Below are 13,877 nucleotides of genomic sequence, written 5' to 3'. Positions count from 1 at the left end.
AAACCAAAATTTTTTTGTTTTTAAGAAAAGAAAAAAAAACAATCGGAGATGTGGGCTGTCTCATGCACAGTGTCCATGAACTACTTCAAAAACTTCAACTCACAGAATTCTCACAGAGAAACTGAAAGCAGTTAGTATAACCTTTGACATAGTTATCACACTGACACACCACAGATTCAGGAAAAATACTCTATTCATAAAATATGCCAGTTATGAGTCTAAATGATGTAGTTTCTTGTAGTAAGTAAATGTCTTATTTTAGAAGGCATAGAAAATGAAACCTTTATTTAAATGTTTTTGAAAATTTACTTAGCAGCATCATAATAATCTGTGTTAAAAATTTGTGTTCCAAACATATACTTTACTATAACTCATTTAATTCATCTGATTGACAAGCATAAATAATCTTATAACTCTATTCTGGAAGAAATGTCATGTGATATATTTTGAAGCAGTAGGTTAGCATGATTGTAAAATCTGGTTACTAAAATGTGTTTGCTGTGCATTATTTTTTATAAAGCAGACAGATTTATTCTAGGGACAGCAAGTAGGATAGTGCTCAACAAAGACACAACTCAGTGAGATCATATATATATATATATATATATATATATATATATATATATATATATATATATATATATATATATATATATATGTGTGTGTGTGTGTGTGTGTGTGTGTCTGTGTGTATGTGTGTGATGGCTTTTTTCTTTTTTTTTTAATAATGCAAGTGTTTCTGTGAATTTGCATAACTATGCAATATGATTTATAATAATTTTTATGAATACAATATTTTACTTTATTGACAATAATGAGTTTAAGTAAATGCTCATATACAAACAATTCAAGATTTTTTTTTGGAAGCTGTTAATAGTATTCACATGACAGAAAATAGATGCACCTTAATATATGTAATGTCTGAATCATATTAGCCAAAGTTTTTGATTTAAATGAATGTTAGAATCTAATTTTCTCTCCTCTTGATTTCTAACATCAAGATTATTTGAATGCTGTTTGAATACAAGTGTTATATATTACATAGATCTATATAGTAGTATGAACAGTTTTTAAAAAAAAAAAAAAAAGTTTTAGTTTATATGATGCTGTTTTACCAAATGTGTAGTTTTGTCTTGATAGATAATTGAATTGAAAACTGTTAACCTCAGTTAAATATAACTAGTATTAAATTGATAAGGTGGTAGCTGAGGTACTGCTGCTTAGGGTAGGGGGTTAACTTGAGTAGTAAATACTACTCTAAGTTGGAGTTTTCAACTCCAGGCTGGATGCAAGGTTTAATCCTTACATTATTTTCACTTGTTCATTGTTATATGTATATAGTTTTGACATCCACAATATATTTTGTACACTCATTGTCACTACAAACAAAATTGAATCCTATACAAAATCCCATAAGAGATTTAATAAATACAGCTATATTTAAAGGTACACCTAAAAGAGGAGATGTAACATTATTTATCTTGTTTGTTATTTCGATCATAAGATTCTTGAGTTTTAAAAATGCCAAATGACATCTTTAAAAGGAATTTCTTTAAACATTAATGGATTGAATAATCCGTGTAAAAGGGCAAGCCTAATAAGATACATTAATTTACACAAGGCCAATCTAGTCTTCCTGCAAGAAACCCACCTCTTGAAAAAAGATATTAATAAACTAGCCACTAATAAGTATACAGTATTGGTTAGTTCAGAGCACACTCAGAAAAAAAGAGGCGTGGCTATTTTATGGAATAAAAGTATGCCCATTCCTAAAACCATTAAGTCTTATCAGGATGGCAAAGGAATGTTTTGTATGGTTACAATACAAATTAATGGGAAGACTTACACTTTAATTAATGTATATTGGATACCTGGAATTGGTATTAATACAGTGAAACATCATATTGATAAGATCATATCATTCTCTATAGGGGATATTATTTTAGCTGGTGATTTTAATTGTACACTACATGAAAGTGATACTACCACTATAAGGAAAAGAAGAATTACATCTAATGCAAAACACTTAAATGATTTTGCTAATTCTTATCATTTGAATGATATTAATAATCAGATTCAAAATCATTACCATACACCTTTTTTTCTAACAGATACAAAACTTATTCAAAAATAGATAGGGTCTTTATTTCTAACCAGATGGTAACAGATTTAATTAATTCCAAAATCATTTCATGTCCTATATCTGATCATAACTCAATTGTTTTTGAATTCATGATAAAAAATACTCATAATGTTCAGATCAAAAGGATACTAGCATACTTAACTCAGCTAAAAGACTATAAAGAATATATACTTTCAAGTACAACATTTTCTAGACATAAGTAATACTCCTGAAGTCTCCATTGTCTATGTTTGGGATGCCTTAAAATCATATCTATATGGACAAAGTATCAGATGGTATAATAATAAAAGGAAATCTTGGGATAAGGAATTGTTAGATATTCAAAGTAAATTAGACTCTTATAAACATAATAATAAAGAAAATATTATGGACAAGAAAGTTATTGAAGAAATAAACAAACTAAATGAGAAATACAAAGAAATTTTAACTCATAAAGTTAAAATAACTTTAGAGAAATATAAGTTTTTGTCTTATTCAATAAGCTCCAAATACTTACATAGACTTAAAAATAAAACAAAAAGATTGAATAAACAAAACCATATCAAAGAAATCTTTTCTCTAAGGAAAAGAAGAATGTTTCTAGTATACCAGAAATACTGGATGAATTTAGAAGTCACTTTCACAAGATTAACCATAACAACATTAACATGGAACCTAAAGATAAAATAAAGGAGTTTATAACCACAAACATGAATAAAAAGCTTAATAAACAACAGATTAAACTATTGGACAAGAGTATTTCATACACAGAAGTTATTACACAAATAAATAAGCTTAAATCAAACAAAGCACCGGGTAATGATGGTATTATACCAGAGATATATAAAATCCTTTCTAAAACTACATATTCATTAATACATAAGGTTTTTATTTTGGCCCAAACTGAGTTAATAACCCCCCCATCTTGGCAATATACATTTATTTCACCAATTTTAAAACCTAATAAAGATCCAACTAGATGTTCTTCATGTCGACCCATCTCATTACTTAATACATTTTTGCTGATAGATTGAAGACAATCATCCCTGGCATTATAGATATAGATCAGACGGGCTTCATTGTAAATAGAAATACTTTTGATAATATAAGAAGAACTTTAACATTAATTGATTTTGCAAATAGGAAAAAGAAAGATTTAACACTTATTAGTCTTGATATAGGTTCAGCATTTGATTCAGTAAGTTGGGACTATCTGTTTACCTTACTGAAATGCACAAACTTCTCTGATGCATTTGTAAATTTAATTGAGCATTTATACAAAGGAACGCTGGCTTATATTAAGGTAGGAACATATGTTTCACAAAAAATACCCATTCTTAAAGGTACAAAGCAAGGATGTCCACTTTCTCCACTATTATTCACTTTAGTAATGGAGCCTTGGGCTAATTTGATTAGAAAAAGTACTGACATAGAGGGTTTTGAAATAGACGAAAATACAACATCAAAAATTCACTTTTTGCAGAAGTTCTAATTACATCAGCAGGATCTAATTCTTCTATGCAGTCTTTATTTGATAAAATGATGAATTTTAAAAGTATTTCTGGTTTAATATTCAATGAAGAAAAAACTAAAATACTACCTATATATACACGAAAAAATATTCTCATTAGTGATTTTACTAAATATGTACCCAATTCAGGTCAGATAACTTATTTAGGTATAATACTATCTAAAGATATTAAATCTATTATATATAATAACTATAATACCTGTTTTCTTAATATACAAAATCTTTTTAATACCTGGAATAATATGATGTTATGTGATCCTATCTCGCCTACATTCTGACTGATGGGTTCGGAGCCGATCCTCGGCTCCGACTCGGCACGCTTATGCCAAAGAACGAAGTCTCTCATTGGCTGAGCTTACTATATTCCAGGATGCACCACTACCAGTCCCCCAGATCTCGTTTGCCGCTAACAAGCAAAGACGTGGTCTCGAGCTGGCTGAGCTAAGTAGTGTTTTCTTCACTTACTTTCCTGTCAGGAATTTCCTAGAATTTCAACAAAAAGCTGTTTTAACAGCTATCTCGTGTTTTTGTGTATGAGTGAATATTTTCTGTTAAATATTTGTGTGGTGATTGCGTATTTTCTGACTAGAGGTCCCCTTTGAGTTGAAGGGCCTTCCCCTGTCAGTCCGTTGTTGTTCAAGTCCCGTTTTATTTAGGGGCTCTTGGATCCCTTTAGTTATTTTTGTCTATTTGTGACAGCCTTTGGTTAAAAAAAAAAAAAAAAAAAGAATTTTTTCTGTGATAGTGTGTTTGGTTTTTGCTAGTTCACTAAATTGGTTGCCATAATGTCACAGGCTCCTAGGCCTTAAGGTTTTAAGAAGTGCACTAAGTGCAGTTTCAAAATGTCAATAACAGATGAACATTCTCTGTGTGTACTGTTTGGGCGCCAAACATTTGCAGGAGTCCTGTAGCGTGTGCCACGCGTTTTCCTCAAGGGTCCTCCAAGAGAGGAAAAATAAACTTATTTTAAAAGGCCTTATTAAACCCTCATTTGAAGAGGCATTAGCTTCCTCTCCTTCTCCTGCAAAGAAGAAAAGGGCGTTGGCTCCGACCAGCCCGTCGGAACCGACCGCCAAAAGACAATAGGCAGGCTTCTCCTTCGGCTCCACGGACTTCGGAGCCGAGGGCGGAACGGTCTGCCTCGATGCCTCCAGCCTAGACTCCTCTGGGTTCGGAGCCGACGGCTGGGGCCTCGAGAGGCGGGTCACCTTCATCGGCTCCACTGATCTTGGAGCCGATGAAGGTTGTCCGCTCAGACACTTCCTCCTCGGCGCCGAAGCCCTCTTCGCACCGATGGAAATTGGTTTGGACACTCCTTCGGCGCCGATAATTATCGAGTCGATTCGGAGCCGGTCCCCTAGTCCCTTGGAGCCGTTGGAGAGGCCTACTCGGACCTGCTCGTCTCTTCCAGGTCATCAAGGATGTCAGATTCGGACATAAACAGGGTACTCCAAAGGCTTTTCCAGTCCCCAGTCTTTCAGAAATTTGTTTCGCTCCGACTCAATTGGCTTAGCCGATAGCCCATTCCATTGCCATTCCTCCTCCGACCGCCTGGCTGGCCGGAGCAGGTGCTGATGGAGCCAGTGGAGATCCTAGGGTCGGTTCCGTCCCCTACTCCCACCCCAGCCTTCGGGTCGGAGTTTAGCACACGGACTTCTTTGGCCGGGCCCGGGGGTGATGTTTCGGGACCAATGCAGTCGGTTCCAAGCCTCCCTCTCGGTGCTTGACGCCGGGACTTCGTCTGCTATCATGGCTCCGGAGACTGGACCCTCCCAGGATTCTGGGGGTCCGGCCTTCAGAGCTATGAGGAGTGCCTTGGCCAAATCTTCTTTGGCCATCTCTACGGCTTTACCGGCACCTTCCCTGGGCATGGAGACTGGGTCTTTGGCAGTTCCCCTGTCTCTAGGCAGCGGAGCCCGGGCCTGAGGTTACCCCACTGGGGTTCCCTCCTCCTGAGGGTCTTTCGGAGTTGTCTTTGGAGGAGCCCCAAGGAAGAGATCGTGCAAGAGGAAGCACGAGACTCCCCGATGAGTCTCTTACATCGGACACTGATCTTGATGATGCGGAGGGGTCCCCAAAGTCGCCCTCGGATGATGTCTCATTTGCAGACATTCTAGAGATCCTCAAGCAACGAGGCGGCTGGAATTCCAACCCCTCCGCTGATGAGTCTGTGTTCCTCAAGGCCTTGGGCTCAGCTCTCCGCCTCCTGGGTGTCTCCGCCCGAGCTCCTGGATTTGGTTTGTCGGAGGGTGTGGGAACATCCAGATACTGTGGAACCAGTGCCTTCGCCCTAACAAATTTTTGTCTGCCCCACCCGAGAAGGAGTTCTTACTAAAGGCATGGCTGTAGATGCCATGGTGGTGGCATCTGCTACCCAGCAGGACGTGGCAGAGGCTTCAACGTCCGTCCATCCTCCTAATAAGGAGTCTAGGAGCATGGACTGCACGGGAAGCGCACCCTGAGTTCAGCGGCCTTTACTCTGAGGTCCCTGAATTATTTGGCACATTTCACCAGACTACAGAGGGATCTGGTCAAGGAGCTTTCAGACTCCCTCTCAGGTAACCTACCTGAGCAGCTAGCCCAGTCGGTTAGCTCTCAGTTGGCTATCCTTACCTCGATTTCTAACTCGTCCATGAGGCTCATTTCATATGCGGCCGAAGGCGGGCAGAGCGGCAGGCACAGGCGTGGCTCTGAGACAAGCCTGGCTCCGTTTGTGTCATTTCGCGGAGGCCTTCAAGTCTTCCTTTGCCGACGCTCCCTTTGATGGGTCCTCTTTGTTTGGACCCAAGGTAAAAGACACTCTTACGCGCTGTGAGCAGGAGGGAAGGACTTTATCTGCCGTAGAGCACGATTTTCCACTCCTTTCGGCCTTATCCCAAGGCTAAAGAGGAGGGAAGATGTGGTTCCAAATCACAGAAATTCTTTCCTCAACAGCAGGAAGATTCCCTTCCAGAGGCAGAGGAAGGGAAATTTTTCTGGGAGACGCCGTCCCAGAGGCGGCAGAGGCCAGCAACACTGGAGGCCGCGAATCCTTTCGTGGCTCTTCAGCCTCCCACACTCCATGAGGGATTGCCCGGCTGTGCTGCTCGAGCCAGTCGGGTGCCGCTTTGCCAAGCACCTAAAAGCCTGGGAGTCTATTACTCAGGACAGATGGGTGCCCGGATTATTGCCGGAGGTTACACCATTCCCTTCACACGCCCACCCCACCGTCCAAAAATCCCGGACCCACCACCCAGTCAAAGGAAATTGCAGCCGTAGAAGCTTCAAAGCTGCTAGAAAAGGAGTCATCCAACCGGTCCCCACAGACCAGATCGGATCCGAAATTACTCAAGGTTCTTTTAGTGCCAAAAGACAGGGGACCTGAGACCCATTTTGGATCTCTGCAAACTAAACCAGTCCGTCATGAAGTCCAAATTCCGAATGGTCACTTTACAATCCATTCTCCCATTGTTGGAGAAAGATGTTTGGATGTGCTCCATAGATCTCAAGGACGCCTATTATCACATAGCGATACATCAGGCGTCCAGGAGGTATCTGCGCTTCAGCCTGGGAGACAGGCATTTCCAATTTTGTGCACTGCCCTTTGGTCTCACCACAGCCCCCAGGGTGTTCACCAAGTGTTTGGCAGTAGTGACTGCTCACCTGAGGAGTCTCGGATTCCAAGTGTTTCCCTATCTGGACGACTGGCTCCTGACTGCCACCACCAGGCATCTACTACTAGAGAACCTACAAGCCACCATCTCGCTGGGTGCTTCGCTGGGAATTACATTCAACTGGTCAAAGTCTGTCTTGCTGCCTTCTGAGCGCATAAGATTCATAGGAGCAGAGATAGACTCAAAATTAATGCGAATCTTCCTTCCTACCGAAAGGATACAAACATTACAAGATCAAGTCCGAGCCCTGCTTCTAAGATCCAAAGCCCCAGCCAGGATGGTCCTGCAACTTTTAGGTTCAAGGTCTGCCACGGTTCTCCTAGTTCCTCTGGCAAGGTTGCACATGAGGATTCTCCAGTGGCTATTATCGACACAATGGTCTTTTCAGGATCTCGCGCTCAATCATCACATACTGATTACAGAAACGTGCAAACGGGACCTCCGCTGGTGGCTTCTGCCATCCAATCTGAATCAGGAAGACCCTTTGTTATACCTCCGGTGCCCACCTTGACAACGGATGCCTCCCAGACGGGGTGGGGGGGCCATTGTCTGGGCAGGTCAGTTCAAGGTTCTTGGCTGCCAAACAAACATTTCTCCATATCAATGTGTTGGAAATGAGGGCTGTACTTCTGTCCCTACAAGCCCTCCACAAGTTTCTCCCTCAAGGCATTATCGCCATCCACACAGACAACATGTCGGTGGTCTGGTATCTAAACAAACAGGGAGGGACCAGATCTTATCCCTTTGCAGAGAGGCCATGAGGGTGTGGGAATGGGCAGTGGCTTCCAAGCTTCCTGGTAGCGACCCACATTCCAGGAAAATCCAATGTATTAGCAGACAGACTGAGCAGGACTATTCTCTCTCCTCACGAGTGGTCTCTGAACAAACAGTAGCAGCTCAGATTTTCAAAAGGTGGGGGACTCCGTGCTGCGACCTGTTTGCAACACCACGAAACACGAAGTGCAAAAGGTTCTTTTCCTTGACCCCGCGTCAAGGGGAGACAGCTACGGATGCTCTAGTCCAACCTTGGCCAACAGGACTGCTTTATGCTTTCCCTCCGATTCCACTCCTCCCCAAAGTAATCCAGAAAGCTTCCCAATTGGGGTCCACAATGATTCTAATTGCCCCGTACTGGCCTCGTCAGGTATGGTTCCCCTACCTACAGAAATATACCCTGGATGGTCCTTGGTTCTTGGATCTAATTCCGGACCTTCTGGTTCATCAGTCGGGACAACAGCACCAGTCCCTTCACACTTTGAAACTAACAGCTTGGCTCCTCCTCTTCCGACTTTAGTCAGAAATCACACCTTGGACCCGGAAGTTATTCACATTTTATCTTCAGCCCACATACCCACCACTAAGAAATTGTATCACAGTAAGTGGAAGAGGTTTGCTATCTGGGCTCAACTCAGAGGCTTAGACCCTATTACTGCCCCGATACCAGAGGTCTTGAGATTTTTAACATCCTTGTTTAATCGTGGATCTTCAGTCTCTACTATTAAAGTCCAACTAGCAGCTATCTCCAAATTTCACGATTCCATAGACCCACCGTTGATGAGCAGCAGATTATGTAAAACTTTCATGAAAGGTGCTGTGCTTTTAAGACCCCAGTTTTCCATCCTGCCTCCGTGGGATCTTGATTTGGTACTTGCCTTAACATCTTCCCCCTTTGAACCGGCTGCTACATGTGATTTGAAATATCTGTCTTGGAAAACTGCCTTCTTAATTGCAATTACCTCTGCAAGAAGAGTTTCAGAACTTCAAGCCCTATCTATCAAACCACCGTACTTGATTTTTCACAAGGATAGAGTATCACTTAGGCCTAATCCATCTTTTGTCCCAAAAGTTTGTTCCAATCTCTGTCTCCAACAGTCTTTGGAGCTACCAGTTTTCTTTCCAAAATTTTCAAACAAAGCGGAATACACCTTCCATACATTGGATGTTCACAGGCAATTGCGCTTCTATCTAGATAGGACTCAACAAATTCGAAAAACAGATCAATTGTTTGTGTCCTTTTCAGATAATAAACTGGGTAAAACCATCACTAAAGCTACTATTGCCAAATGGATCAGAGATTGCATAAATCAGGCTTATTCCTCTTCAAATAAACAACTTACAACTTCTGTCAAAGCTCACTCTACTAGAGCTATGGTTACCTCTATTGCATTCCATTCCAAGCTCGCTATTTCTGAGATTTGTGCTGCGGCTACTTGGTCCAACCCGCACACTTTCATTTCCCACTATAAATTGGATGTGGCATCTAAAGGGCGAGCATCATTTGGTTCCACGGTACTCAGGAGTGTTTTCCAGTGAGCCACCCAGGATTTAGGTGCTAGGACGCTGTCCCATCAGTCAGAATGTAGGCGAGATAGGATCACATAACGTCTTTTAGTTATGTACTCACCATAACTTCAGATGTTTGGGATCCATCTCACATTCCTAATACCCACCCTCCTTCCCCCTGGCTTGGAGATCAGAAGAGATTGAGCGGTTTGAGTTCTACTGTTTTTTATCTTGTATCATCTGTCAATGTTATATAAGCAGTGCATGCGTGTGTGCATGTATGCGGACAAACTAGATCTGGGGGACTGGTAGTGGTGCATCCTGGGATATAGTAAGCTCAGCCAATAAGAGACTTCGTTCTTTGGCATAAGCGTGCCGAGTCGGAGCCGAGGATCGGCTCCGAACCCATCAGTCAGAATGTAGGCGAGATGGATCCCAAACATCTGAAGTTATGGTGAGTACATAACTAAAAGTTTTTTACTATGGAGGAGAGACTTACAATTATTAAAATGATAATATTCCCCAAGATTTTATACTCAATACAATCAATAATACTTTCACCTACAAAAATAATTATCAAGAATTATCAAGAAACTGAATACACTAATGTTAAATTCCTAGGATTGCATTAAAGAAACATACTAATAGCTGGTCTCAAGGGGGTATTTCTTTTCCAGACTTTAATTTATATATTATCTCTTCTATTATAAAAGTTATTACTTTATTAATAGATCAGTCATATATCGCAAAATGGAAAGATTATTGGTTGCTAATTAGTATGCACTTCATGAAAATCTCCTTAACAGACAAAAATATGATTGTAAATAACTCCATGTTGTGGTTGCTAAAGGAATTTTGTACTTCACCTGTTACACCTAAACATATGGTTTGTTACCCATTAAATATTATTATTCGTTATCGTAACTTTATATTCATGCACCCTAAGTATAGGGAATGGAATTTTATTGTATTCCTATAATGTATACTCAGGGTATGCTTATGTCATCTACTTCTGAAGGAGCTCATTTAGCTATAGATAATGATCTAAAGTACTGGTATCAGCTGATATCTGATAATAAAGTTAAAAATCTAGATTTCTTAAAACAAGAATTTGATCTAAGAGAAACTTGCTGGTTAGAGGTTCAGATCTTTAGACAACATCTCATTGATAGAATAGATCTAATGTCTATAACAGTTAAAGAATCTATTCCAAAACTGATTGATTACTTGATATTAAATTTACAGCATAAAGTTTCTGATAAAGGTAAACTTTCATATATACATAAAATTATCAGACAAGAAACTTTTTACAGTGTAGATTCATACTGGAATTATTTCACCTCTATTAATGGGGACCCACCAACTCAACAAGATAAACAATATATATTGAAATCTGCTTATAGAACTACATCTTCCATTGTCTGGAGACTTTATACATGGAAATTTTTACATAGATCTTTTTATACACCTTTGATGATGAATAAAATAAATAATAAAGATAATCTATGTAAGAGATGTAATGTAGAAATTAATGCTGACTGGGCTCATATGTTTTATGACTGTATGAAGTTGAAAGAATACTGGAAGTCAATTAATGAATTTTTGCAGGCTCTTTTTACAGATAATTTCATTATTTCTAAGTCTCTTATATTATTCAACACACCTGTACCTCAATGTGTTAAAAAGATTAAGCTTCCCTTGTTATGGTCTATCCTAGCAGTGGCCAGGAAAATAATAACTAGAAATTGGATTTCAGATACACCTCCTTTGTTCAATGAATTTAAAAATGTTATGAATATAATGTGCCATATGGAAATAAGCACAATTAGAATGAGAACAACTAGAAAAACATCATATTATATTGTATGGGATAATTTACAAAATTTGTTAAAAAAATTCTAATTTCAATAGCACGGTATTTTAGTTTAATTGATCTGATTGTAGTGGATGTCTTTGTAAATACTTTAGTTGTTTTGTTGAATATTATAATAATACCTATCTTTAATTACTTGTATAAAATTATGATATTTCTCTTGTATGTTAAAACAATAAACCTGTTTTGAAAAAAAAGGAGTTTGCCACTCTGGTCTGTAGTGACTTGAAGATCTTTGTTACAGTTGATTTAAGGCTCCCTCAACTTTAACATTTTGTTTAGAACACAGCCTTTGTAGTACATAGTTTGAAAGGTAGTTGCACAAAGGTTTAAACAATACCCACAACTTCTAGAAAACAACCACTTCACTATCACAGGAACTCTTTAATGAACAGCAGATACAATCCCTTTGTGTTCAAAGAAAAACCTTATATAGGCCCAAGGTTTTTATCTCAAAAAAAAAAAAAAAAAAAAAAAAAAAAAAGTTTAGAGGAACCAATAAACCCGGAGAAAAAGAAAATAACTTCTGGTTTATCAGTCAGTAGCTCTGTCCTTTACAGAAGCAGCATTCAATCATACTCTACCTCCATCCCCCCTTGCTTTTGGTGTGTTTTTTATGCCAGGGTGTGGACTTGTGTCCATTCAGGGCTCAGTTTCCCTCTCTCTGCTGTCAGGAAATCACTGGAGGACTTTGTATCCAAATGTGTCGTTTAGTAAGCTCAGCCTGAGCTGCTTGACAGTTTTGATGTGTGGAAGGTGCCCTGAAGCTTTGGAAGGAAATAACTCATATAGCTAAGGCTACTGCAGCAGTGATCATTCGAGCATCTGTTATGGTAAGTTCAACTTGCACAAATGTACTGTGCTTGGATTGGATGTCTGTAAGATGATTCATCACTCCCATTGTGGTGTCAAACTGCTTTGCATAAGAGTTTGTAAATATAGCTATAATCTGTTGTCTGATGATAAATTTGAGAATCTACATACATTTCATCAATTTGTATTTCTTTGCTCCTTCCACATCTTATGTATCGATAAAATGGTTTTCTATTATGCTGAATATCTATATAAATGTTCAATTTTGTCTTGCTTTCATCTCCCACCATGTTTAATCTGTCTGTCCAGTTTATTTCAATTTTCAGAGTTGTAGTTCAACCTCTTTCCCAGTTCTTATATTTTTTGTCTCACCTTAATCAAGCATCTTGTTATGGAAATGTATCATCTTGACATTGTGTGCCTAACTCCATATGTTAAACATTTTTTATTCAAACAATTTCTCTTTCAAAACTTTCCACATTCCTTCTGCATTTTTTCCACTGAATGCATCACTCCACTTAGTTTTACATAGTGACTGTTTTGCTTCCTCATAATCTGTTAATCTTTTGTGCATTTGTTTAGATTTCAGTTTGATAGAATTATCTAGCAACAAATTAACCCTTATAACCCCATGATCACTGCAAATCAAAGGTAGTAAAACTTGACATGAAGTAACAGTAATTTCTTTATGAACACAAGCATAACAGAGGGCATTGTATTCAGTGATAAGTCTGATGAATGTGGAATCCAGTGGAACAATTACTTCCTTGGACCTAGAAGCCATACCTTTGTTTATATGTTGTGCAACGTTGAATGATTTCCTCATTGTTGTAGACGAGTGATGGTCAAAGGCTAGATTACTGTCTGTGTGTCACAAAGTCCATGACTACTGGGTTAACTCTAAGGGGTGTGTTGTCAAATGTGATGGCTACCAGGGGAGGATGACTTCCTGAAGTATAGTGTAATGCATTTCTTGGCATTTAGTTTTAGTCCGTGGCTCTGACAGCAGTTGTCTGTCTGTGTCCGTCCTTCCTGGAGAATGTTTGCGTCAGTGTGGGATTCAGTGACAACTTCTAATTTGCAATAATCTGCAAGTTTAGTCAGCTAGAGACCATTGACATTGGCCTTGACTTCAGAGAAGTAAATGCCAAAAAGGGGTGGACCAAGGACTGATCCCTGAGGGGACTGCACTTGACTGGCCTCTCTGTAGAGGTGGATTCCGCAATTTTAACTTCCTGGGTCCTGTCTGTCAGTTGGCTGTCCACTGGGTGACATACGGGTTTGTACAGAACCTCTTGAGGTTATCAACAATGCTAGAGTGGGTATTGTCAAATGTTTTGGCCGGTTCAAGGTAGGCAGGGTGAACTGTTTTGTCCTCATCCATTGCTTTGGTGACTTTTTCAAAAGAAGTCCACCAGTTTGAGTAGGCATGAAGTGCCCTTGATGAAACCAGACTGGGTGGGTCCAGTGTTTGGAGTCATACTATACCATTATTGATCATTTCTATGATTCTTTCCATGGCTTTGTATATGACTGGTGAGACTTATGGGTCTGTAGATGGACCCACCTTTGTCCTGAGGGATGACTATTGCTGTTCCACAT

The sequence above is a fragment of the Protopterus annectens genome, chromosome 3.part0, assembly GCF_019279795.1.
Source record: "Protopterus annectens isolate FY-2018-M chromosome 3.part0, PAN1.0, whole genome shotgun sequence".
NCBI classification, from domain to species: Eukaryota; Metazoa; Chordata; order Ceratodontiformes; family Protopteridae; genus Protopterus; species Protopterus annectens.
This window is presented reverse-complemented; position numbering follows the sequence as displayed.